This window comes from Rattus norvegicus, chromosome 4 (assembly GCF_021556685.1).
Source record: "Rattus norvegicus strain SHRSP/BbbUtx chromosome 4, alternate assembly SHRSP_T2T, whole genome shotgun sequence".
NCBI classification, from domain to species: Eukaryota; Metazoa; Chordata; class Mammalia; order Rodentia; family Muridae; genus Rattus; species Rattus norvegicus.
Genome location: NC_141537.1, coordinates 154319229 through 154343990, shown reverse-complemented (window position 1 = coordinate 154343990; position 24762 = coordinate 154319229). Strand labels below are relative to the sequence as shown.

At 49.0% G+C, this 24762-nt stretch overlaps 1 protein-coding gene and 1 long non-coding RNA gene across 7 annotated transcripts in view; one reads left to right on the top strand and one right to left on the bottom strand.

Moving 5' to 3' along the window:
- Positions 1-24762, top strand: part of Cacna1c (calcium voltage-gated channel subunit alpha1 C) — a 623916-nt gene that overhangs the window by 89045 nt on the left and 510109 nt on the right.
- LOC147995039 (uncharacterized) lies at positions 513-4147 on the bottom strand. The gene is made up of 2 exons (XR_015686965.1): positions 3115-4147; positions 513-2195 (listed from the first exon to the last, which is right to left on the bottom strand). It is a non-coding gene; the product is annotated as an uncharacterized LOC147995039 (long non-coding RNA).

Here is a 24762-nt window from a genome sequence, read left to right as displayed (position 1 = left end):
GTAATCTTGCCGGAAGTGACACCTTTCACTCTACTAACACTTCCTTCCATCAAAAGATGCATCCAGAAGTGGAGTGGTTGGGAAGTGCACCAAGCATCATTTGACAAGTCAGGGGGAAATGATCACTAAGAATTGCTGTTCAGTAACCATTCAATAAAGTTATACTAATTGAAAGGATGATTACATAAGTAGAACCAAGCATGGGTGACTATCCCCACCCCACTGGCCATGCAATTAAGTCTTAATGTATAGGCGTAAGTTTCATAAGTGAAGTAAAGAAACAGCCTTAGTGAGTTTTCTAAGGCTTACAGAGCTAGGTGTTAGCTGTGAGTTTCAGAGGAGTTTGGGTGAAGCCACTAGCTTACATGAGGGTAGGCGGTAGCTGAATGCCCGAATGGAAGCCAGTATCCACTGAAAGGCAGACATCAATGCATTTGGAAAAGGGGTCTTTGCAGATGTAGCTGCTTTAAGGGTCATCAGATAAAGAAATCGACTTGGATTATCCGATAACCTTTAAGTCCAATAGCAGTGACTTTATTAGAGTACAGCAGAAGGAGGTTTGGCAGTTAAGGCAATGTGACCATAGAGTCATGTAACCAGAGTCATGTGGCCACAAGCCAAGAATAGTGCCAGCCACCAGAAGCTAGAAGAGAAGAATGGGTTCTCCCTAGAGCCCCAGAAGGACACATGACCCTCCCTGGTTTTGAACTTGTAGTCACCAAAGAAGGAAGAAACACGTTGCTGTTGTTTGAACCCTCTGATTAGTGACCATTTTGTATAAAAGCTTTGGGAAATGTGTTCACTCAGGCGTGGCCTCCTCTTTAATCTTAGATGTTATAAAAGGATGATACCATAAGTGCCTGGCAAAAAGGGACACATTTCCCTGACATATCATTTAAGGTTTGATGGGGGAAGCAGTTTCACACTGTACAACATGGAGCCAGAGGTTGATAACAGAGCTTGGATCTTGTCTGTCCAACTGTGGGGCTGGGGCAGAACCAACAGAGAGCTGCACTCTGATGAGTCTGAAGTTGATGTAGATCATCAGGACCAGAAGTGTGTGTGTGTGTGTGGGGGGGAAGCCGGTAAGATGTGGGAGAAATCATGGTCAAATGGACAGAGTCACAGAGATGACTGGATCTCTATCTGTCCTCACCACTTCGGACTTCAGACTCTGAAACAAAGCTGGAATCTTTCTGTAAAGCAGGCTTTCACGCAGGCCTCAGTCGCTGAAGGAGACAGAAGGAAAAGGAGCAGGAGGAGCCCTGGTTCCCCCAGAAGGATGCTCTGGTATTCCCATGAGTGGGGGACACAGCTTCACCAGCACAAAAGTTGCTACTTTGCTTCCACCATTCAAATCCCTCAGAGACCTCTGTAGACAGCTGTGACCTGGAGCCAAGTTGACCAGTGAAGGACAGCTAGAATGGTGTTGCTTCAGCCAGAGCATGCTCTGGGGACCCGTGGCAGGAGAAAGCAGCCCTGCTGGCCTTTCTGACTCCTCCTTTTCTTCTCTCCATTTACCGATCAGTTACCTGGTTTCAACTGTCCACAGACGATCCCATGCATTAGGAATTAAATAACAGGATGTCGCCGGTGAAGGCTGATGTTAGATTGTCCCTGCTAGCTCCTTGCCCAAAGCTCTCTGCCCCCAGCACAGTGATTAAGGATGTAACAGTACATTTGGGCTTGAAACATTGGTCAGGGAATGTTTCAGGTTTTTGGTTTTGTTGCTGTGACAACCTGTCTGGCAAGTCAATTTAAGGTGGGAGAGATTTATTTGGGTTCGAACTTTGAGGGTACGGTCCATCATGGTAGGGGCTGCACGGCTGTAGAAGCTCGAGACAGTCTGTCGCAGCATCAGCATCAGGAAGCAGAGAGAGATGAACCCTGCTCCTCTAGCCTTCTCCTTAATGGTCCACGTTTAAGGTGAGTTAAGGCGCATCTTTTCCAAATTGATTACCCTAATTTAATCAATCTCTCCAGGGCCACATAGAGGATTATGCCTTAGGTGACTGTGTCAGGTTGACAAGACTGATCATCAAAGGGAATTTCTGCAGGTGGGTGGTACCTTGAGGGCAAGTGGTTGTCAGGTGAGCAGGACACCTTGAGGCTCAGCTCCTGTCCTCCCATGCAAAGCAACAGGGTTTTCTTCCCTATGACTGGGACGTGCCTGCTTGGTAGCCTGGATCTCATACCTATTGTCAGACAAGAAGAAATATGAGGAAAAACTTACCTATTGCTGTAGCTCCCCGGGGAGTTACTACCAGCAGACTGGTGGAATTACCCCCATTGTCTTTTTCTGAGTCCAAGAATTTACATCCTTAAAAAGGGGAACCATATACAATGTGATATTTTGAAACTGGTTTTTCCTTACCACTAACACTTCTCTGTAGTATTACTTATGCCAGTAGGGTTTTTTTCCTGTGTTCATGTGCCCCCGTTTATATGTGGAGTGGCTGAGAGACAGGTGGAGGAAGCTAGACTGCTGAGACCACGGGGTTCGAACCCCACATTTTTGTCTGTCCAAATGTGAGCGCGTGAACAAACCGCTCTCTGTGTTTTCTCCCTCATGACAGAAGCACCTCACGGGGCTGTGCAAGCGACTTCACTCACAGAAGACATGAGTGGTTTTGAAATATTATTATTTAACCAATACCATGTTTAGATTGTTTTCAGGTTTCCCCACTCACACAAATACACAGCAATCAACTTGTTCACTGTATCCTTAATTTCTTCCAAAGGAAACATTTGTGGGCCTGGAGTAGACTCTTATCCTGAGTAAGTCATACATGACGAATAGTCATGTGTACAAAGCACTGTGCAGTTCACTTCCTCAAGACATGGAAGGTGTGTGTGTGTGTGTGTGTGTGTGTGTGTGTGTGTGTGTGTGTGTGTCTTGGGGATGGGGGGGCATGTGTACATGTCCAATACTGTGTGGCAGGCTTGGCACAGGGAAGGACTTGGGGCGCAGGTGGAGAAGAGGGAACACTTGTAGCTAGGGTCAAAGCTCTCGGAGAAAAGCAGACGGCTACTCCCATCTCACCCTGGCCATGCCACCCCCACATCCCCACATCACAATTCTAAATGGTCTCTGGTGGGTGGAAGATTTATTACCTTGCCAAACAACACCGAGGGCTGGCTTCCAAAGTTAGAAAGTGGGACACGGGCGTTCTTTGAAGACTGTATACTTAGGAGACACTTTTTTCTTTGAAAGGAAAGAACACAGTAACAGCTGGAAGGAGGAGTGAACAATGAAATGGGAGAGCCCAGAGATAGTATTTGCCCGCTTATAGGACAGTTAGGCTGTCAATCAAATGTGTGTGACCCCGGCACACAAGGGTTCGTTTCTCAATCCCACAGCGTTTTTTGTGAAGTATATTCTGTAGTCAGCTCTTGCAGCTCTACCCCCTGCCATGTCACCCTTGGTCATTCTCTCAGCAGAGAGCAAGATAAATACAAGAAAACGAATTTGGCGTCGGGCTCTCCTGGATGAAGTCCCAGTTGGGTGCCCCAGCCATGGAGCATGCCTTTTCCTTTCTCCCATCTATAAAACAGAGACAATAATTCCTATCGTGTGCTGGGGCAGCGTGGAGTCAGTGAGGCAATGCCTGTACAGTATTGCTCCATGGCTGGCATGGAGTAGGTGACGACGCTAGTCGTCACTCGTCTTGTGCCACAGGGCGCAGTGGGACCGCAAACCAATTTTATTATTGGCTTATACAATCAGCCACACTTGCCCTTGAGATACAGTCCAATAAGCTCCCCAAATGGGACTGTGTAATTTCTAATTTTCTTTCTCAGACTGGAGGCTGCGAGTTGGCAGGGTGGCAAAGACACACCCCTTAGAACCGCAACTGAAACAGTAAACAGTTCGATCACCATTGAGTTTAAGACCTTTGTGTGTGTGGCGGGGGAGGCTTGACTTTTAACTTGGTGCCCAAACCACTGCACAGAGGAAAATGAGGAGTGGTAAGGTTTTGGGTCTCAAGCAGTGGCCAGGGAAGCGTTTGGAGATGACGCAGTGAATGGTACTCCTGTAACTTCTGGGGGCCATTCATTGATTCATTCATTCACTCGCTCAAGCATGGTTGTACTGGGTTCCTGCTACCTACCAGCCCCTGCTCTATACACTGCTGACGAACAGGACACCTGCCTTTGGGCAGAGAGAGGTGGGCGGCGGGGCGGGGCGGGGGCAAGGGGGGGACTGAGAGAGACAGACACAGAGAGACGGAGAGAGCACCAAAGTAGGAGGAGCTGAGAACTGCTGCTGGGATTGGCAGGTTGCAGTGTTTACTCAGGGTAAGGCTAAGTGCAGGGGACAAGAGGTTTGTGTGTGCAGGGTGTGTGTGCAAGTGAAGGGACCGTTTCTGGCATGCTTGGAGGGACGGCAAGGGGGAGCCGTAGGAAAGTGTGTGATCCTAGCCGTTCCTGCAGTCCTTGTAGGATATTGTCGCTTTCACTAACATGACAGACCCGGAGGGCCTGGGTTAGAAGAGCACCCTTTGAAGTAGATAGTTCCAACTGCTGTGAAGAGAAGGTATTTGAGGAGAGGAGGGTGACTAGAGAACCAGCCACTGCAGAGCTCCAGCTGGAGAACACTGGCTCAGCCATGGGAGGTGGCAGCCAAAGCAAGGAGAGGCTACACTTCTCTGCGTTCTGTCTGAGGTGAATTCCGTGATACACGGATGTGAGGCGGTGGTGGCACAGATCAAGTCAAGATGACTCCAGGGGTCTTACAGGAGCAACGAGAAGAATCAGCTGAGCTGGGGGAAGGCTGTGTGAGGTGCAGGCCTGGACACATGAGGTTTGATTCTCAAGTGGAGAGGGCGGCTTGGCTGGCATATGGGTCAGAAGGAAGGTCTAGACTGGAGATTTGCAGCGGACAGACACCCTTGCTTAAAGCCACGTAGATGATAGGGTGTTTTAGGGAACCTGGAGGGAGGGAGTGAAGTCGTCTAAGGGTTGATATCTACATCAGGTTTCCCAGTGGTAGGCCCTTCTAGAATGGGCTCACCAGCCCCATCTAGAGGGTCGTGCGTGCAGGAGGTGCCATGCTGTGACGGCGAGAGTCAGAGAGAAGTGCTTCATAGCTCCCCGCCAGGGTGGCAGAAATAATTAAGAGAAGTAGGTAAGGAGACACTGGCAGAACACGTGCTCGCCTGACCCTGAGGAGGGAGCAAACCTGGCTGTATTAATCTGTTCAGACATCTGGGCACCACTGCTGTCTTGCCCACGAGGCTCCGCCTCTTGGGCTCTTTCTCCCTCCCCGCCCATCTGCCCATCCTCGCCTGTATGTGTCACTTCTACAACCGCTCTGATTGTAATCGATCAACAGAATCACGGCTCATTTTGCTGTTTCGTTCTGTCGATGTGAAAGAGGCCGGGAGTTGGGCACACTGTAGTCGGTGTTGCCGGGATTCTCCTCCCAGGCCTTGCTGGCGTGGCGGAGCCCCCCCAGGGACGCGCGGTGGCCGCGGGGCCTCGTGAGGGTGGGGGTCTTGCAGCCGGGCTCCCGGAGGTGTGTCCGCTCCCGAGCTCGTTCCCAGCCGTCGCGAAGCCAGGGGGTTCTCGCGTGGCGCCGCCGCTCCACTCGGGCTCCGGTCCCCGCCGCGCGCCGCCGCCACATCTGGAAGCGTTCAGCTCGTCTGCTCCGGCGCGCCGGGCGGGCGGGCGGGCGGGCGGGCGCGGGCAGGGGCGGGCGCGGGCGCGGCGGGGCTGGAGGGAGGAGGGAGGCCGCGCCGCGCTCTCGCGCCCGGTGTCTCCCTCTCGCTGCCTCTGCAGAAACAGCTCCCTGCCAGAACGGCGCTCGGCGCGGCGCGGCCCGGAGCGGCGGCGGCGGTGGCGGCGGCGGCGGCGCTTCCCGCGGGCTCGCCCTCAGGTGTTCGCGGCTGCCGTCGCCGAAGATCGCGGGTCGGGGCCTCGCGGCGATCGCCCTGGGCGGGCCGGAGACGCCTCGGGCCCCCTGGCGGCTCGGGGTCCACCCGGCGCCGCGGGCCCGCCGCTCTCCCTCGCCTCGCCTTTGCGCCTCTTCTCGCTCTGCCTCTCCATTTATTATTATTATCATTTTTGTTTTCAAATGGTGTAGCCGCCAGAGGTGCGGTGCTAAATTCTTGGAAGGGGCCCGGATGTACTGAGGATGCATTACAATCTCACGAAAGGAGGCGGTAGTGGAAAGCAGCAGTTTTTGGTGTTTGGTGCAATAATGGGGATCAGGTAATCACCCGAAGGGAGCAAGAACCACTGCGGATCCACGGCTTCCTGGATTTGCGCGAGAGCCGCCGGCCTCGGAGGAGGGATCCATCCAGAGCCGCTCGCGGCTGTTGCTGCATTTCTTCCTCTTTGTGGCTTCTCCTTTCCAAGCAGTTTTTGGCCAATGGTCAATGAAAACACGAGGATGTACGTTCCAGAGGAAAACCACCAAGGTAAGCGGGACCCCATCGCCGCGCCCGGCTCGCCCGCGCTGCCCACGGCGGGTCCCGGTGGAGCGGCCCGCGCCGCGTGCGCGAGGGGCGCCAACGCCGCGCGCGGGAGCCCGCGGGAGCCGGCCGAGCCGCCGTGCGAGCCGGAGCGGAAAATTCCCGCCCCTCCCCCTCCGCGGCCCGGCTTCTTCGGAGCATGTGGTTCCCATGAAATCCCGAGCGAGGGGGAAAGTTCCCCAAGTGTCGGCGCTGCCTGGATTTCTCGCCTTTGCCTCGAAAGCCGGCCGGCCAGTCTGGCCACGGCGAGCCGGGGAGCGGCTGCTTCGGGGTCCCTTGCTTTGCTGGGGCGCGGCAGGGAACGCGCGCGCTCGCGCGCACACCACGGAGACCAGCCCCTCGCCGGTGGACCCCCAGGCTGCCCGGTGTCCACTCTTCCCGACGCCACTTCCTCGGGCAGTGCGCTCCGGGTCGCGGGTGGGGGTGGGGGCGGGGGCTGCAGCTGTGCGTCTCAGCGCGCCTCCTCTCTCCCAGCTCTCCGCTCCTTGGCTTCTCAACACCGCCCACCTCTCCACTGCCATTGACCCCGAGCGAGCCCACGCCGGGTGTGTTACTGTTCGCTCCCCAGTGTGGACTCGCACCTGAGGAGGGAAAGCAGCGGTGAGAAGCCCCAGAGATGTGTGGGCTTTGCTTTTCCATGTTTTCAGGGAATCATGAAAGGGTGTGACTAGCTTTGAGGCTCCATACTTAGTGTTCTCTAAGCATCTCCATCCTGGGCATCAAGTGTCAGCAGCTCCCCTCTCATGGTGAATGGCTTTCGGGTAACTCCCCACTTCTTGGAAACTTTCTGTCTCTCCTCCGCAGTCCCCATCGACAAGTTATTATTTTCGACATTGCTTAGTGATTAAGCTGATCAAACCGAAGTGTCTTGCAGTCCCAAGATGCCCTTTCTCCCGGTGCTCAGCCCCAACTTCCCTTTCTCTTTCGCCCTCAGCAGCTACCATCGCTCTTCCACATTGTGTCTTCCTTGCCTTGCCAGGGTACTTCTTAATGACTCTCCAGTCATTGTGGAAGCCTTGTGGAAGTGGTCTCCAGGCCCCATTGATACCCAGCCCCTTCCTTCTTTTACTCTGTTGTCTCCATTTGGGGACAGGGCCATTGCCTTTGCAGATTAAGGCTGCCGGGGAGCTAGCTGGCTTTACAGCTGGCCTTACTTCATCTGGTAGCTGATTTGGGGCCAGCTGTCTTTCTGCTTCCCATCTTGGGTGGCAGCGTTGGGATTTTGGCCTCCTTAAGAAGAAAGACTTGTCCAGGGTCATTGGCACTAGGTCTCTTATGTCATGAGGGCAGCCTCTGCCTCTGGATTACCCACCCCTATCCTTCATCTGTCCTCAAGTCCCTTTCCTGGCTGATGGGGCTATGGATGGTTTAGGAGGAGAAGAGGCTGAGACACGGAGGAAAGGGTGGTATTTTTGAAGAGTGGGGGTGGGCTAGCCTTTTCAGGTTCTGCCCATGGCTTCAGTCTAAGCAACTTGGCGGAGGAGAACCCAGCAGTGTTGTCCCAATGGTTACGATCCAGGGCAAGACATCTTTGTAGAACAGGTATGCCCAATAGTTGGCAAGGTGTCCTAGTAGTGTAGGCTAAAGCCCTTCTTAGCTTACTTTGTTACTCTGCTTCTCTTCTTTTGCCACTTTTCTTCTCAACAGCATCCCCCAGCCCCTGGCAGGGAGCAGGCATTAAATGCAGGAGCAGTCGCCCTCCAGGTTCTGGAGAAGGCTGTAGGGGAAGAGGAGGCAGCAGTGAACTCTGCCTTTCCAGCAGAGAGCCAGCAGGCACTATAGAACCTGGATGGTAACTCTCCCTCAGAGCTGCAGTGGTTACATAATTCACAGGAGCACTTTCGCCTCCATCCCTAGATGCCGTGGTTCTTAGGTAAAAGAGCGTCAGGGTCCTTGTCCCCCTCTGCCTCCCACCTTCTTTCCTCTGATTGGCTAGGCTTCTTTTGAGGAGGGTTGGGGAAGGTGGCAGAGGTGGGAAGGACAGACCTGGAGGAGTGTGAATATTTACAAGAAAGAAGTGGCTGGCTTGCTTAGTAACTCATGGGTGATGAAACATAGTTGGGGGCTAGAGTTTCAGAAGGCAGGGAGAAGAGGAGCCAAGCGATGACCTCAGAACAGCAGCAGTGACCAATCAGAGTGGAGAACCAAATAAGTTGCCAGGTGGCTGTTTTCTTCTCTCCTGATTGACTTGCAAGGACTGAATGCACCTCCTTCTCACAGCTTTTCAGTAGTGTACGTGCACTTGTGAGCTTAGGGGCAGACTGGAGGTCCGAGGGCAGCACCATGGAACACAGCCCAGAAGTTGAGGGAAGGAAGGGCTCTGTCCTCAGTCTTCATGCTGGAGGTTATATCTGCAAGCTGTGCCTCACTTCTGCTCCCCTGTCAGCTCTGGTCCTATTCCAGCCTTCTACTTTTCTGGGTTGATTATCCATTGTAGGCTCCAGCTAGCAAGTGAATTTCTTAATAGTCAACCATTTAACACGAAAACCTCAGAATGTCCCCTATCTGCTGGAGACAAGGCAGAGGGGAGGGGAGAAACACACTGTGCTTTTCTTTAAACTACTTAGCCATACAAGAGAATAGCAATTATCATTTAAAATACGGTAATAATACAACGATCATAGTTAACTCTTTTTCGAACGGTCCGAGAGCTGTGTGACTTGCCCCTCCACTTCTGAAGCTTACAAGAAGGCTTGACTTGGCATCAGTTTCTCCTTCTGTGCAAGTTGCAGGGAGGAAGCTGGGGAAAGGAGGCATCTATCTATTTATCTATGTATGTATGTATGTATGTATGTATGTATGTATGTATGTATGTATGTATTTATGGCATCCAAATGGTGTTCCTGGGAATGGCTGGGTGCTTTTCAACATACCAACACAGTATAAGAGAATCAATGCTTGTTTATTTGCATAGAACACACGTAATGTGTGCACACACAGAGAATTAGAGAAGCCTCTGGAAGCAGATTACATAGGACTTAGTGCACCTCACTCTGGGTTTTAGGCAAAGGTAGGTGTGTGTGTGTGTGTGTGTGTGTGTGTGTGTGTGTAGATCTCCTATTAAGTAGAGACTTATTCTGTAAGAGTAGATGCCACAAAGATAACAGTGCTTTGTCAACACAGTGGTGAGCCCGTACCCCTGACCCCCGACTATCTTTTAGAGTCTCAGAAATGATTTAGTATTTGTTTGATCGCCTCTTCTACTCAAAACTGCTTTTGGTGGGCTCGTCTGTGAATAGGCTATGCTAAAGGAGCCAGAGGGAACAGTAAACAGAGGGTTTCCAGGCCTTGCTGGTCTTTGCATTCTGCCTCCTAGTATGCGTATGGCTCGTTGCAGGGGTCTGGATGTATCTATTGACAGTCTTGCAGAGCAGACTTCTTAGGGCCATCAATACGGCTGACTTCTGCCTCCACCAGTAGGTGGCGCTACAGGGCTTAAGAGTCAGGCCATGGGCTCCAGGGCTACGGAGGTGAGGAGAGACTGGAAGATGGAGAACCTGTTCCTTCAGGCCCTGCTGAGGAGGACCTTAAAGACCACCATATGTCTCCATGGCACTGTTCACCGGAGGCCTTGCAGAATGAAGTCCCTGATGGATCTTCCCCTTTGGATTGTTTGAGGACATTGCACGCCCTTACCTCACACTTCTGTTGACCTGGGCTGTAGACAGCGTCCCCCACAGAGGCTTGAGGGAGCCTTCGGATGGGTAGCTGAACACACTATGGCCACACACTGATTTCCTTCATGATTTGAAAGGGAGCGTCCAAAAACTAGCAGGCCCACTGTCTGCAAGCTAGACGAGTCTGAGGTAACTGGAAGATGCTGACCTGTGGGATTATAAAGTCCATTAGCGGCTCCACAGCAAGAAGGCACTTCTTAACTTTGCTAAGGGGAAGACTAAGAGCTTCGGACACATTTTCCCATTGATTTCCGCCTCAGCCATCTCCTGCTAGGTGGTGACAGGAAGGCCCAGGGGACCAAGGCAGGAAGTCACTGAAGTTCATTTTGCCACCAACTGCCACTTTCCAACTCCGACACTGTCTTCTGATCTCTGTTGCCCCAAGTTTTTGAGTCATTATGGTAGGTTCTATGAGGACCGAAGAACCCAGCTAGGAACGTGTGACAGTGGCTTACAGTAGTCCTGCCAGCCTGGTGTCACAGCCTGAGGGCCATATAGGAGTTACTGGTCAGCAGCCAGCCACTCCAGCTCTTTCTCACTGTCCCCTGAAGAATGGGGAAGACAAGTTTATTTCTAGAATAAACCAAAGAAAGCTCCTGGCCTGTTGGGGAAACCTGGAGACATTAAACAAAGACTGATTAGCAAGATAGCCAGAGTTTAGTCTGCTTCTTGAGTCTGCCTTCTCTGTGGCTTGAGTTAATGGTTGGTACCATAGAGGACAACATAACTGAATCAAAAAGAGAGAGAGAGAGGCGTGGGGAATTGTTTGGCGAAATATCAGGCGCTAAGTACTTAGCAGCTAAACATTCCGCTAAATGAAATGCCACTTGGCGTCCTGGCTGTCAGCATTAAAGTAATTTAGTAAACACTTGTTTACTGCTCCTCAAGGTTAGGTACTGAATGAAATGAGTAGTAGTGACAGGACAAGTGACAGACCCCCCTCAGGGAAGATGAGATGTTGTCAGTGCCATTCCAGAGCCCAGTGCGGGCTTCAGCTAGGCTCTTGCAGAGATAGCAAAACAGGACAGACACGGTGATCTGTGGAGCTGATCACGACTTGGCTGTGGTCTGCCCGTGCCTAGGCAAACTTGCAGATTCCCTGTAGGTGAGGCCAGGAGGCCTCCGCCGGCCAGAGCTGCTTCCACAGTTTGGAAACTCTTAGAGGTAGTCACTTGTCATGGCAACAAGCGAAGTGGCACTGACTCTGGGTTGTCCCCTTTTCCTGATGAATATGGGGCTTTGGGGGACGTTCCAGGGTTCTGCTTGAGTTACCAATGTGTGTTATGTGGGGTGACATGGGGCTGAGCGAGGGTCACCTCTCAGAGTATGCAGTTGTGAAATGACTGCTGCTTTAGAAAGTCAGGTTCCCCAAATATGACAGAAAGGGACAAGAGGCCCCACTGAACATGCTGTGTGCAGGGAGCTTGGGGAAGGTCACAGGGCATACAGTTACTACCTGTGGACTTGGACTTAATTTAAGAATGGACTTAAGGTTCTATAAGAGGGGAGGCTTGGACCTTGGCGTCTGAGGGCCAAGGGAGGATTGAAAATAGACTGCTTCTTCCCCAGGGCACAGAAAGAATAGTTACGTTGACTTTGGGCACAGGTTGACTGGCAAAAACCTGTCCCAGTCTCTATCCTTCCAAAACCCCACAAAATCTCTACAATACCTTAACTACTAGATGGTCTATGCTGTGTGCTTGTGTGCACCTATGTATGTGTGCATATGTATGTGTGAGTCTGTCTGTGTGTCTGTGTGTGGATACACACTGAGCAGGAGTTAGAATTTCTGTATGTATGTTCTTAGAAAGGCTGGTTAAACATGGAATAAATATGATGTCTCTTCAGAGTTTACTTTCTAGGTTCACAGTATTTGATGGATAAAGGAACCTTAGGAAAAATTTCCATTTTCATTTGAGACTCCAAAAGGGTCATTTTGGCTGGATGTTGCTAGAAACTTGTCATGAGGCTTCATTTCCTGCCTTTTCCAGATTACTCTGGGGGTGGGCTGAGCACCCGTGCTGTTTTAGGGTTTCTGGTTGGGCTTTGTGTAGTGAACACCGCCACCCTTCTCTCTTCTTGTATCTCCTGCCTCTACTTAGGTACTGACTTCAATTAATGTCTGAGGCATTAGATATTAAGGAACGGAGTTGAGAGGGGGTGGGAGGTATCCATCATTGGAAAGGCTTAAAAATAACTCCTTAAACTGCAGAGTGAAAGTCCATACGTGTCCACAGAAGCACAAAACTCATGATTTTGTGCCCCCTCCCTAGTAGACGTGTCTTCAAAGCTGTTTTTGTTTGGGGACTCCCCTTCTGCACCAAGCTCTCTTGGGTTGGAGGGGTAGAGTATCCGAGTTTGAGAAAACAGCACATCAAAACAATGTCGATAGCATTTCACAAGTATCATACTCCAGAGCTTTAATGGTGAAAACATAAGATCAAACAAACGAGTCTGAGTCAGACTGGCTTCTACCTGAATAGTCAAGGAAGAAGTGAATAAAACCAAAACCCAAAACCCAAAACCAATCAGTCAAGATAGACCTGGTATTTGACACTGAGAGCTCTTCTTGACAACTGTCAGTGCCATTGGTGACTTCTCAGTAAGATGCTGGGGCTAAGGCTCCATCTGTACTGTTATTTCAACTTGGGGGAGTCAGGACCTGAGGTGTGCAGGGGTTGGGGGTTACCTTCTGGGGCCAGCTGACATTTCACCATCTCACGGACACAGCACATGGTTCCCTGCCTTCAGTTTCAAGTCCAAAGCCAAATGGGCCCATCTTCAGAGGCCCAGGCTGTATGCAGACGAAAGTGGACTGGAGACTACTTGGTGCTATGTTCTTTCCAATGCTGAGTTTAACAGATCTCTTCATCATTGTCCTGTATAAAAGGACAGACCATCTGGAAAGAAGAATCTTTGCTTCAAAAATACACCTAGCTTTTAGAAAAAGGATCAAGTTCTTTTTTTTTTAATTGGTGAAAATTCTGGTTGTTTGTAGATAAAGAGACACTTATTAAAGGGGGGAAGGGCTTAAATGTTCCACCTCAAGTTGCAGGATTAACCTTTTCTTTTCCTAAAATAAGAACAGTCTCATCATCAAAGAGCATGCTGGGAACCTTTTGCATCTACTTTGCAAAGTGTACTTCTAGACTTTGGTCCTGGGAGCTGCAGAGCCATTCCTGTTTTAATTTTTATGTAAAAGGGGGGTCCTTATACTGAGGCAATCAACCTTTTCATATTGTACAATGTGCCAGGAGTATTGCCTAATAGTCACTGAACACTGGCATGTTCCAGGTATGATTCTTGGAGTGTTGCTCACTTGTGCTTGTTTAAGGGCAACTGTCTTTATAATGAGGTGGGCATATACAACGTTTCCCATGAGGTTGAAACTACATCTGTTGGAATTTAAAAGTAGAACAAATGAAAACTGTTCTATTACTTTTTCATTGTCAGATCTCACTTAAAAAATGTCTGCAATAATCAGCTTACATGGGGGAAGGGTTGTTCTGTGGCAGAGTCTCAGAAGTCTATCATTTCTACGGTCTGTTGACTTTGGAACCTGTGGTAAAGGAGGACATCATGGCCGGGAGTATGTGTAGGAGTAAAGATGTTCCTTCATGGCAAGGAGAAAAGAAGGGGGTTAGAGTTCTAGTATCCCCTTCAAGGGCTTGCTTCCAATGACCTAACATCTTCCCACAGGGCCCTGCCTCCTAAAAGATTGCTACATTTCTGTGTGACTGAAGGCTGGTAAGCAAGCCTTTGGAGAAACATCTGGATCCTCACGGAGCTGCTCTCAGACTTGCTTTGTTTCTTCTGTGGAAATGTTGTGGAGCAAGAGCCGAAGGCTGGGTCTTCTCTATCAGGGGCTATGGGGCCTTTCTCTGGCCTCTCCTCTCTTCAGCCCATGTGCTGGCTAATGACTTAGTCCTGTTTCTGCCAGGCCCCCTTGAGCCCTCTTGTTCAGTTAGGATTGGTTCTAAGGCCTATGGAAGTGTAACCTTGTTCTAGCCTGTTCTTGGATATCTTTGGATAGTTCTTGGTGACCTTCTGGGGAGTCAGGCACTCTCTACTCTCTAGTAGGCTATTAGTGCATTGCACATCCTTGTCATGAACTCCCTAACATCATATATTATATGTATTTACTTACTTGATTTTATTGATTTGTTTATTTGAGACAGGTAGGCATGGACTTGCTATGTAGCTGAGGCCAGCCTTAAGCTCCTGATCCTTCTGCCAATATCTTTCAAGTGCTAGGATTGCAGACATGTGCCATTATGCCTGGGTATTTATTTTTAAATAGCAGCTTTGTCAAGATACAGTTCACAAGATATACCATATATTCACCAGTGCAGCTTTTAGGGTGTTTAGAATGTTGAAGTCCTCTCTACTCTCCCAAACAGCTTCACTGATCTTAAAAGAAAACCCTGGACTCTGGTGGACACATTTCCTTTCCGCTCCAGTGCCTCCTGAGAGTTTATGCCTGCTTCTGTGGCTTTTAATGGTCTATTGACAGCAAGAGTAATCCTGTAAGTAGAGTTATCCACATAGATAACACTTGGGAGTGCATAGATATATTGGAATGTTTGTGATAACCTGTGTTAGACAACAGAAAGAAACATGAAGTCGGTAGTGGACTCCTAGGTCATTTTGGTGCGGGATCAACAGGCAAAATCCCAGCAGGAAAAGGGAAATGGTCACTAACTCAACCTCTAACCAAGAAGCTATTTCAATTTATACCTGCTAGGAAAGGGAAAATCCATTGCTCCCAGGGAGTGTCTCTGGCTGTATCAACCACACTCCAGGGCAGGCCCCATGCTCAGGAGTAATTGGCTAGTGCAAAGCAGATGTGTTTGTGTGTGTGTGTGTGTGTGTGTGTGTGTGTGTGTGTGTGTGTGCGCGCGCGTACTTTTGGTTCTTATTTTGACTTAGTTTATGTTTTGTTTAAAGACTTATGTACTCATGTATTTTTTAAATTGAATTTTAGATTTATTTATTATTTATATGGGTACACTGTCGCTGTCTTCAGACGCACCAGAGGAGGGCATCGGATCCCATTACAGATGGATGTGAGCCACCATGTGCTTGCTGGGAATTGAACTCAGGACCTCTGGAAGAGCAACCAGTGCCCTTAACCACAGAGCCATCTCTCCAGCCCTTTTAGTTTGTGTTTTTATTGAGAGTTTTTGGGGCTGTTTATTTTTGATTTTCATTTTTGTTTTGAGAGAAGAGAGAGAGAGAGAGAGAGAGAGAGAGAGGGAGGGAGGGAGGGAGGGAGGGAGGGAGGGAGAGAGGAGAGGAGAGGAGAGGAGAGGAGAGGAGAGGAGAGGAGAGAAGTTTGCTAGGTAGAGAGAAGTTTGCTAGGTAGAGAGATAGGGGAGGATCTGAATAGAGTAGGGAGAGGGAAAGAGTATGACCAAGATATGTTGTATAAAAATATAAATAATAAAATATTAAAAATGGAAAAGTACAAATATGGGTTTAGTGGTTTTTGTTTTGTTTTGTTTTTTCTTTTTTTTCGGAGCTGGGGACTGAACCCAGGGCCTTGCACTTGCCAGGCAAGTGCTCTACCACTGAGCTAAATCCCCAACCCCAGTGGTTTTTTTTTAATGTGCATCCACACTGCTAGGCCTCTGAGACAGATTACTGTGCTCTTTTAAGATCTGTCCTGTAACACGGGCTGCTTTAAGCCTGTAACCGGTGTCATTGGCTATATTCACAATGCTGTGCACTCCTCCCTATTCTGAAATGTCTCCTTTGCCTCTAGTAAAAACTCTGCAGCCTCCAGACAGCGTCTCCCTGTGCCCTACTCTTTCCCTTAGTCTGCTGACATTTGTTTCTCTCTGTGTAACTCCGCCTATCCTGTGTACCTCATGCTCTCTGGCTTCTGGTTCGTTTGCCTAGTGGAGTGTCTTCCAGTTTCAACCACGCTGCAGCGTGTGCCACACTCCATCCTTTCTTTTTGCCAACTCCTCCTCCGTCAGTCCATCCATCTCAGTTTCCTCATCTGCTCTCCTATTGGCTGCTTGAGCATTTCCACTTGTGGCTGTTACTATAATTCCATGCTGTAGGTTGGACCGTGGTACACATTCGATTTTCTTTGGGTCTGAATTGTAAATATAACCACTGTGCTGGCCAGCTCCTTAGCGTGGCTCCCCAGGTTTGAATCCCCTAGGCTGAGCATATGGCCTTAGGAAATTCCACTGTGTCAGGAGTGAGGGTCAAGTGCTGCCACTGGGTGCCCAGCCCCATATCTGAGACTCCGCATTGACTCTTTGACAGTCAGGCAGCTGCTTTCTGGTGAAGACTCCCTGTTTCTGCCCCATTCCCCAGATAGTGGAGCTTTCACGTTGAGTTCAACTCTTACTTCCCTGATCATGGGACTTTGTAACTCCACAGGAAATGGGGATCTGTAAGACAAAACGTGTGTGTGTGCATGTGCATGTGCATATGCATGTGTGTGTGTCTCTGTGTGTGTTTGTGTGTGTGTGTGTGTCTGTGTGTTTGTGTGTGTTTTGTGTAGTGTGTTTTCTGTGTTGTAGGTCATGAAAAGAGGAAAGTGTAAAAGGAGAGGTAGGTCTGACAGATCAAGGGAAATAGTGGCGTGTGTTGTGGGGGTGACGACCAAGTGACTCCGAAAGCCACTTTCCAAACTTGAGGTGATCATTAAATTGATTCATTAATTGACCGGTAAAATTATTAAAAATAATTATTTTATTTGAAAGTAGTAGTACAATCATTGTGCTTCTGCCATGGGTGCTGAACTTGGATGATGAGAAATGAAGCGAGTGCTTATTGTTGCCTTGGCTGTGCCTATGTGCGTAGAGGTGTGTGAAGGCCTGTGTGTGTGGTCTGACCCACGCACTAGTGTGTTTCATCCTGTGGGACTCTGCCTTTACTTTCCTCCTGCCCCCAGTACAGGTGCCTCTGGCCCTGGTCAGAGCTGGAGTGTGGTTGCCGGGTTACTTGGGTTTCCCCAGGTTGGTGTTGCAGTTGCCTTGTCTGGTTTTAACAAGATCCTGGGGATCCAAGTAGATTTCAGTGACTCAGACTTCATGTTTGGACTACACTGGAGAGGACTGTACACTTCTGGTTTTCAAATATTTAAAAGGCAAAAGGTTTGACTGGGCCCAGTTGTCTGAAAGACAAGGGGATACAGCTTTTGAGGGTAAGTGCTTGTGCAATGTTTCTGAAAATGGGGTATCTCAGGCCAGCTGTAACGGAGACGGTCCTAAACAATTCTCCACACAGCATGGCACGGTCAGTTGTTAACAGGAAGTCACAAGGCATCTACTTCTTGCAAGGCAGTTTGTTTGCAAGATCTCTGGCGTCAAGGCCACAGGCTGTAGACACCCCTCCTACTAACGCAGATGAGACATCTACCCACATGCACAGGCACAAAGAGCCTTTAGCTATATGAAATGCAGAATAGGCTTGGCATTACAAGGAGACTTGGTGTTAAAGTCTCCTTAAAATGGTGCAATGGCATAGTAATAAACTGCTCTCTATGTCTTGTCTGTATCCTTAGTGTATCTCTCAGTCCTGATCAGAGATGCTGCTTTGTATAGGTAAGTGGCCATTAATACAACTGGTCAACCTGCAGAGAATAAGAGACTGTGGGGTGTTCCGCTCTCAATGTGGCATCTATGTCATACCCCTTCCTCCTAAAGTTCAGGGATCATTGAGGAAAAGGGGATGCAAAGATTCTAATAGCCAGAGGTAGTTGCCATCTTTAGAGAAGCAGTATTGCCAGACAAACACACATGAACTCATAACTGGTGCACAAGACCTGCATAAGAGCAAGCTGGCCGAAATCCCAGCATGGCTGGGGAAGGTGCTCATGGAGTCCCGCCCTTACTGAGGAGCTATTAGTAATTCCGGCTGGTAGGGGTGGGGCGGGTCAGTTTTCTTTAAGGATTTGGTTACTGAGAGGGTATCTGTGCCTCATAGGATGTCCCTACGCCAACGGGGATATAGACAGCATTAAGTAAACTTAATGGCTTTAATTTAAATAGAGTGCATAAAGTTGGAACTGAAAATCGGGGAGCACTGGGGAGCTGGTTGTGAGCAGGGAGTGGTGATGGGGTTGGTTGAAATGCATTATATGCATTATATGAAATTCTTAATTAAGAAACAGAAGGATCCCATCTGGCCAATTGGGATGCTTTGGTGGTGGGAGCTTTGACCAGTTGGGGTAGAGATGAGAGAGAGACATATTCCTGGCACTGAGAGCAGTCGTATCTTAATGGCACAAAAACCGGGTTTTAAAGGAACTCAGTCAGTTGAGTTTGTGGAGAATGCAAGGCCTGATGGGAAAGGAGGTGGGAAGTGGGGAAGGACGACTATGGAGGACCCTGTCTGAGGCTAGAGCATTTGTTCCCATTTGTTAGACAACGGAAAGACATTCGAAGTGAGTGTACGACTGATGGTGAGGCAGGTTTGCTAAGGATGTGGTGCAGGCCTGTTCTGGGTTGCGTGACATTGTCCAAGCAGGACAGGAAGGAGAGGTTTTCCCAAAGGACAGAGGAACCCCTTCATAGAGTAGAATTCTTTTTGGAAAGGTGATAGTCGATGGTTGGGAAGATACTCAGTCAGCAAAGTGCTTGCTGCGCAAATACGAGGAACTGAGTTTGGATCTTCGTGTACAAATCATGTGTTTTAATCCCAAAGATGGGGACAGGTGGGGTCCAGAGGTGGTTCCTGAGAGCTTGCTGACCAGCTAGCTATTATAGCTAAAGCAGTGAATTCTAGGTTAAGGGAGAGACGTTGTCTAAAATATTAACATGGAAGGCAGGAGAGATAGATTATTGGTTAAAGTGCTTGTTATGCACATGTTCAGGCACCAACATGCATGTAAATTACTGAGCATGACTGTGAGTAGCTAACCCAGCTCTCTGGGGGAGACAGACATGAGACTCTCAGGGCTTAGAGTCTATGAGAGCTCCAAGACCAGTGAGAAACCCTAATCCAGAGAACAAAATGTGGTGACAGCTGACTTAGACCTCTTTCTCCACAGGTGCACCAACAGGCACACTCAGGTGTGCCCGGGCTGTATAACACACTTGAGTGCACACGTGCGTGCACACGTACACACACACACACACACACACACACACACACACACACACACATACTGTACTGGCTGGTTTTGAGTTGACGAGAACTAGAGCTATCAGAGAAGAAGGAAGGAGCCTCAGCTGTGGACATGCCTCCATGAGATCTCAACTGCAAGGTGTTTTCTCAATTAGTGCTCTGTGGGGGAGGACCCAGCCCATTGTGAGTAGTTCCCTCTCTGAGCTGGTCCTGGGTTCTATAAGGAAGTAGGCTGAGCAAGCCATATAGGCATGTGAGCAAGCCGGTAAGCGGCCCTCCACAGCCTCTGCACCAGCTTGAGTTCCAGGTTCCTGCCCTGCTTGAGTTCCTGTCCTGACTTCCTTTGGGGATGAACGGTGATGTGGAAGTGTAAATAAACCTCTCCGCCTCAACCTGCTTCTTGGTCATGGTGTTTTGTTGTAGCAGTAGAGACCCTAAGTAAGACACCCAGGAAGGTGATAGTTGAAGTTATGGAAATGAGAAAATTGCAGGGAGAGAACAGAGAAGGACTGGGGTCCCTGTTGTTAGAGGACAGAAGCAGGTCAGTGGCAGAAATGGTGGCAGTAGTTATGGGACCAGGAAGAGCCTTCCTCCTGCTGTGTCAAGATGACATGATGTTTCGGGAGCCAGTCCACTATCAGTGTTGGATGAAAGGTGTGGAAATGAAGAGGGGAACTGGGAAAACTCCTTGAATTTGATGATTTTGGTCTTCAGTGGCCTTTAGGGTAGAGACGTTGTCCAGCTAGACTGCACACTGTGGAGGTGTGGGCTACAGTTCTGGGACCTATCTTGGCAGGATTTTAGTTGTTAGTGAGAAGAGAAGGCATAGGTTGGTTGTTGATGAAGGCGAGAGAAGAAAGAAGACAGCAGGTTCTGGACAGGAGTGGAAGCTTAACCCCAAGAAAGAAGGAAGGGGTTTGCTTTCAAACACAGATACAAGCTATCCAAGATGACCAAGTATGGAGGTCCTTGCAGGAAGAGCCCAAAGCTTGCACCCCAGGGCCCTCAGGAGGAGCACTGTATATAGGGGATGGGACACAAAGTTCAGGCTGAGGCTGAGGAGAATGGAGCAGGCAGCAGAGGGACTTCTAGGGACATCCAGAGAAGTCACTAAGGCTTCCCAAGTTCCTGAGGGAGCTGGCTTGTGCTAGAGGCCAGCATTTCTAGTGAAAGACTTTTCAGTGCTGTGTGGCCAAATGAGACAGGTGCTAGCCAGGCCAAATGGGCAGAAGACTCTGGCCCTTCCAGGAGACAGGCAGCTAGAGTCAGTGTTGGAGAATTGGGATGGCTCTGGCCAGTTGAAGTGGCTGGTGGAGTGCAGGGTCACAGGATATACAGTGCAGGCAGAGGCTTGGGACTTTAAACCATTCAACCTGCTTCTGTTCCCACAGTTAGCCCATTGACATTCTCTCAGTGAAAATACAGGGTAGGAAGGTTTTTATTGGGAAGCTTGGAACACAAGATGCCAAGCTGGGGTGCAGGATGGTTCCAGTCTCAGGAGGGTGTGTAGTTTGAATCTTAACTGTCCCCCAAAGGTCCATATGTTAACGGCTGCTCTCTGGTGGTAATTTAGGGAGGTAGTCCCCTTAAGAGTTAAGGCCTAGTGAGAGGTCTTTGGGCATTGAGGGCATGCCTCCAAGGGAGTACTGGCCCCTGGCCCACCTCCTTTTTGATTTCTTGCTTATCAGGCAAGTGGATTTGCATTTCCAAGCACTTCTGAGCCTGGTCAAAACTAATGCCCCAACTAGCCATGGGCTCAGTGCAGGGGTAGGGTGCTGTATAGGTGAACATGTGTGTATAAGTACAGACACGTGATGATGAACCTCACACTTTGGCTTTCACAGCATCTTTTAGATGCTGAAACCAAGTTAGAGTGCATGGCTTAGAGACCCAAGGCTATGTTCAGTATGTGGGTTGAAGGGTTCAGGTAGCTGGAGAACCGCTGGAGGGGAATGACAAAGTACAGTCATATGATATCAAGTAACAAACGTGATATCATGGCAACGTGGACACAGAGCTTGCTCTGCTAGCCCCAGTCACAGGAGTCCTGTGTGGCAGGAGAGAGTAATGTCCCAAACGGCAGTGCCATCCTTAGGGTCTTCACCCGGAGACCACTCACCTCCGTCTTCTCTCCTGGCGTTCCTGTGTTCCCCATCGACACTGTCCTAGCCTTCAGCCTGAAGTATTGGCTCTCCAAAGAGCCTGCTAGCCCATGTGGCATTGAAGCCCTGCGATTTTATGTTCTTATAATTACTGCAGAGTATCAAATCCTGGGAACAGAACATTTTATTGCCTTTTCTTTCTCCTTACCACCTTATAACACTGTAACCGAGATGTTATGACCATGGGAAAATCTGGGTTGGACCCCTTAAGCTTTGCAACACTTGCCTTTCTCTGTAATTGAGAAAAATACATCTGGAGTGTTCCGTCAAAAGGTTTGAGTGGTGCATGCCAAGGACAATATTAGAACTCCCCAGATGCCAATGGAAATACATTGTGCTGGAAGGCTCTGGGCTTCTTTGCAGGAGAGAGTTAGTGGCCATGAGGTACCCCTTAGGTCCATACCCTAGCTCTGAAATGTGTGCAGGGATCTGTGATTGAAAGAGAGAGAGTCAGGCTAAATCATTAATGGGCGGGAAGAGGTCTTTCCCAGAAGTCGCAAGACTTGGGGGTAGCTCCCAAGGCCGATAGCTCTGAGTTGGGGGAGCTGGTACCCACGCCCAGCAAGTTCTCTGCACTGGACAGTGCTGCTGACTTGAATGGAGAACAGTTTCGTCCTCGTATGATGGGGAGTGTTAATTTCTCACCCCAGAGGACAATCCACATGTGTGCAGCCATTGTGAGAGGCACACACAGTCTACCGGCCTCAGAGCCTAGCCGTTTATCTTTCTTGGAAGGGAGGAGCCATACTTGTCTGACAGCCTTGCTTGGAAGTGTCTTTTGACAGCTGTCCTAGGAACTGCATGGTCACTGGGCTGTCACCATGTCATCTGGAGTTTTCCTTGCAGAATGTGGCCTTATTCTGGTGAACATCAATGGCGCTGCTTACCCTCCTGTGTCTTATGCTGAGTCTGGGCAGCGGAATACTTTGGGATTGTTCTTTTGCTTTCCCACTTACGTAAACTTGGGCAGAAGGAAATGTTTTCATCAGAGAGTCAGCTGTGGGATGAACTCAGGGTCCAGAGGGACAGGCTTCTATCATTTCAGTTGCTGTCACTCTCTGGACAACTGGCATTGACATTTCTTTGGAGTTTGGATTTCGTAAGACAAAGGAGAAAAGGAAATCTAGAAGACAACACCCCAAAGAGATACGTCCTCGTGTAGAGAGAAGCAGAGGGATGCACAGAATCCAAGAAGAGGGGGAAAAAGCAGAATGATGGGCTAGGTCCCTGCTGCAGGGAGAAGCAGAGGTGTGGGCTGGATGGTGGCAGGCATCCTGGTTGTCCTAGAGGCCCGGGGCATCTGAGGCTGTTTCTGGGTCAATTTGTTGACTGGCATGACTACACTGGCTAATGGTTATGTTTACGTTATGATTGGTTTGGAAGGGAATATGCTGGATATGGTGGCTTAGGTCTGTAATCACAGCATTTGAGAGTCTAAGACAGGAGAATCAAGAGTCCTAGGACTGGGTTACTGAGGGAGAGTCTGTCTCCAACAATACTAGTCTGGGCTATCTAGGGAGAGCCTGGGTTAAAAAGCAAGCAATTGAACAAGCAAATAAACAAAACAAAAAGAAAGAAAGGGAAACTGCGAGGAGAAAATGGCTATAATGAAGACAATCTAATTTGTGTCTTCCAGGCCTACAAGTATTCCAACAGGAATTCTAAACCCGGGACTGAGGGACAGGGTCTAAACCCTGGCCCCACCATCACAAGTTTTTTTTTGATGTGTAGGAGTGTGTGCATGCATGTGCATGGTGCAAGTGGGTCGCTTGTGAGTGGGGTTAGCAAAGTGTGTGTGAGAGTAGAGAAGAGTGTGGCTTAGCTTGGAATCTCAGGAAGCATGTTGTCACAGGTGTGGCCATGTCTGGAGTAAGGACGTTTCTGTTTAGAGGAACTTTTACTTCTGTTTTGGTACTGGATTTTTTGTTTGTCTGTCTGTTTGTTTGTTTGTTTGTTTGTTTTTGGTTTACTTGGTATTCTGTCTGCCAATAGTTCTGAATCCTTCTTGCCCTGCTGCCCACTAAGAACCTGTTTATTCTTTTAACCCCATTTATAAAGGACTATTTGAGAACGGCAAAACGAAGGATTGAAACACAAGAGGAGAAAACTTCATGTCCGGTTGCTTTTGTATCGTCCGCCGCACGGGAACTGTAAAATGGGCTCAATGCTGAAGGGGTACTCCTGAGCTGAGCTTACACTTTGTACAAATGGTTTGGGGCTGAGCAGAAGAATATAAAACATCCCTCTTTAACTTGCAGAACAGTACCAGAGGGCTTGTAGCTTTAAAGGTGTAGGACCTGCAGTTCCTCTACAGCTCTCTGCCTTATTCCTTTAAGACAAGGCTTCTTGTTGAGCCACAAGCTCATCCTTTTGGCCTGACTGCTACCCCCATCTGCCCGTCTGTACCCAAGAGTGAGGTTATAGACATTGCAGCCATCCCCAGCTGTTTACATGGGCGCTGGGGCCTCAAATTCCGTTCCTCAGCCACAGCAAAGTCTTTACTCATGCAGCCTATCCCTATCCCCCTGACTCATCTTTCTGTAGCTTCGTGTATGAAACTACTGAGGGATGTTGATTCAGGTGTGCAGTAGTGGCGACTAAGAAGTCACGCCCACTTCTTAGAAAGTCTTAGGGAGGATGACTTCCGGTATCTTGTATTTCTCCCTTCTGGATTCTTCTTAATCCTCTCCCTGTCTCTCTCCCTGTCTCTCTCTGTCTCTCTGTCTCTCTGTCTCTCTGTCTCTCTGTCTTTCTCTCTCTCTCTCTCTCACACACACACACACTCAAACTCAGTATATGAAGGTTTGTGTGTACAGAGGCGTATGTGTGTGCATGTGTATGTGTATGAATACGTGGTTTCCACTGAGCTATCTCCCCAGCATGCCCCATCCCTCTATCACTTCCTTTTTTTATTGAGACTAGATTGTTAGCTTATCCAGGCTGGCTTTGAACTTAGAGCTGGCTTCTTCCTGTCTTAGCCTCCTCAGTAGCTGAGACTACAGGCCTGCACTACCTGGCCCAGGGGCTTCTTTACTCCAAAAATGGTTTAGATAGGTGTATAACTGTGTTAATAGTTATTCTCCATCAATTTAAAGAACGTCAGCTGTTTTCTGGACCCTGTTGTTTACCTGAAACGTCTGCTGTCAGTTCTGTTCTGAAATTTTAAATGATACCGTGTTTGTCCTCATGGTAATACAGTTTTATAGTGTTGTGTTAAACACACAGGCATTGTTCACAGCCTGCTTGGACGTGGTAAGTGGTAAATTCCACCATTTATCTATTTTTGGCTAAACTATAACGTATCCCTACCAGATATATTGGGTGATGTTTAAGTCAGGTTCAGTCATTATCTTATCA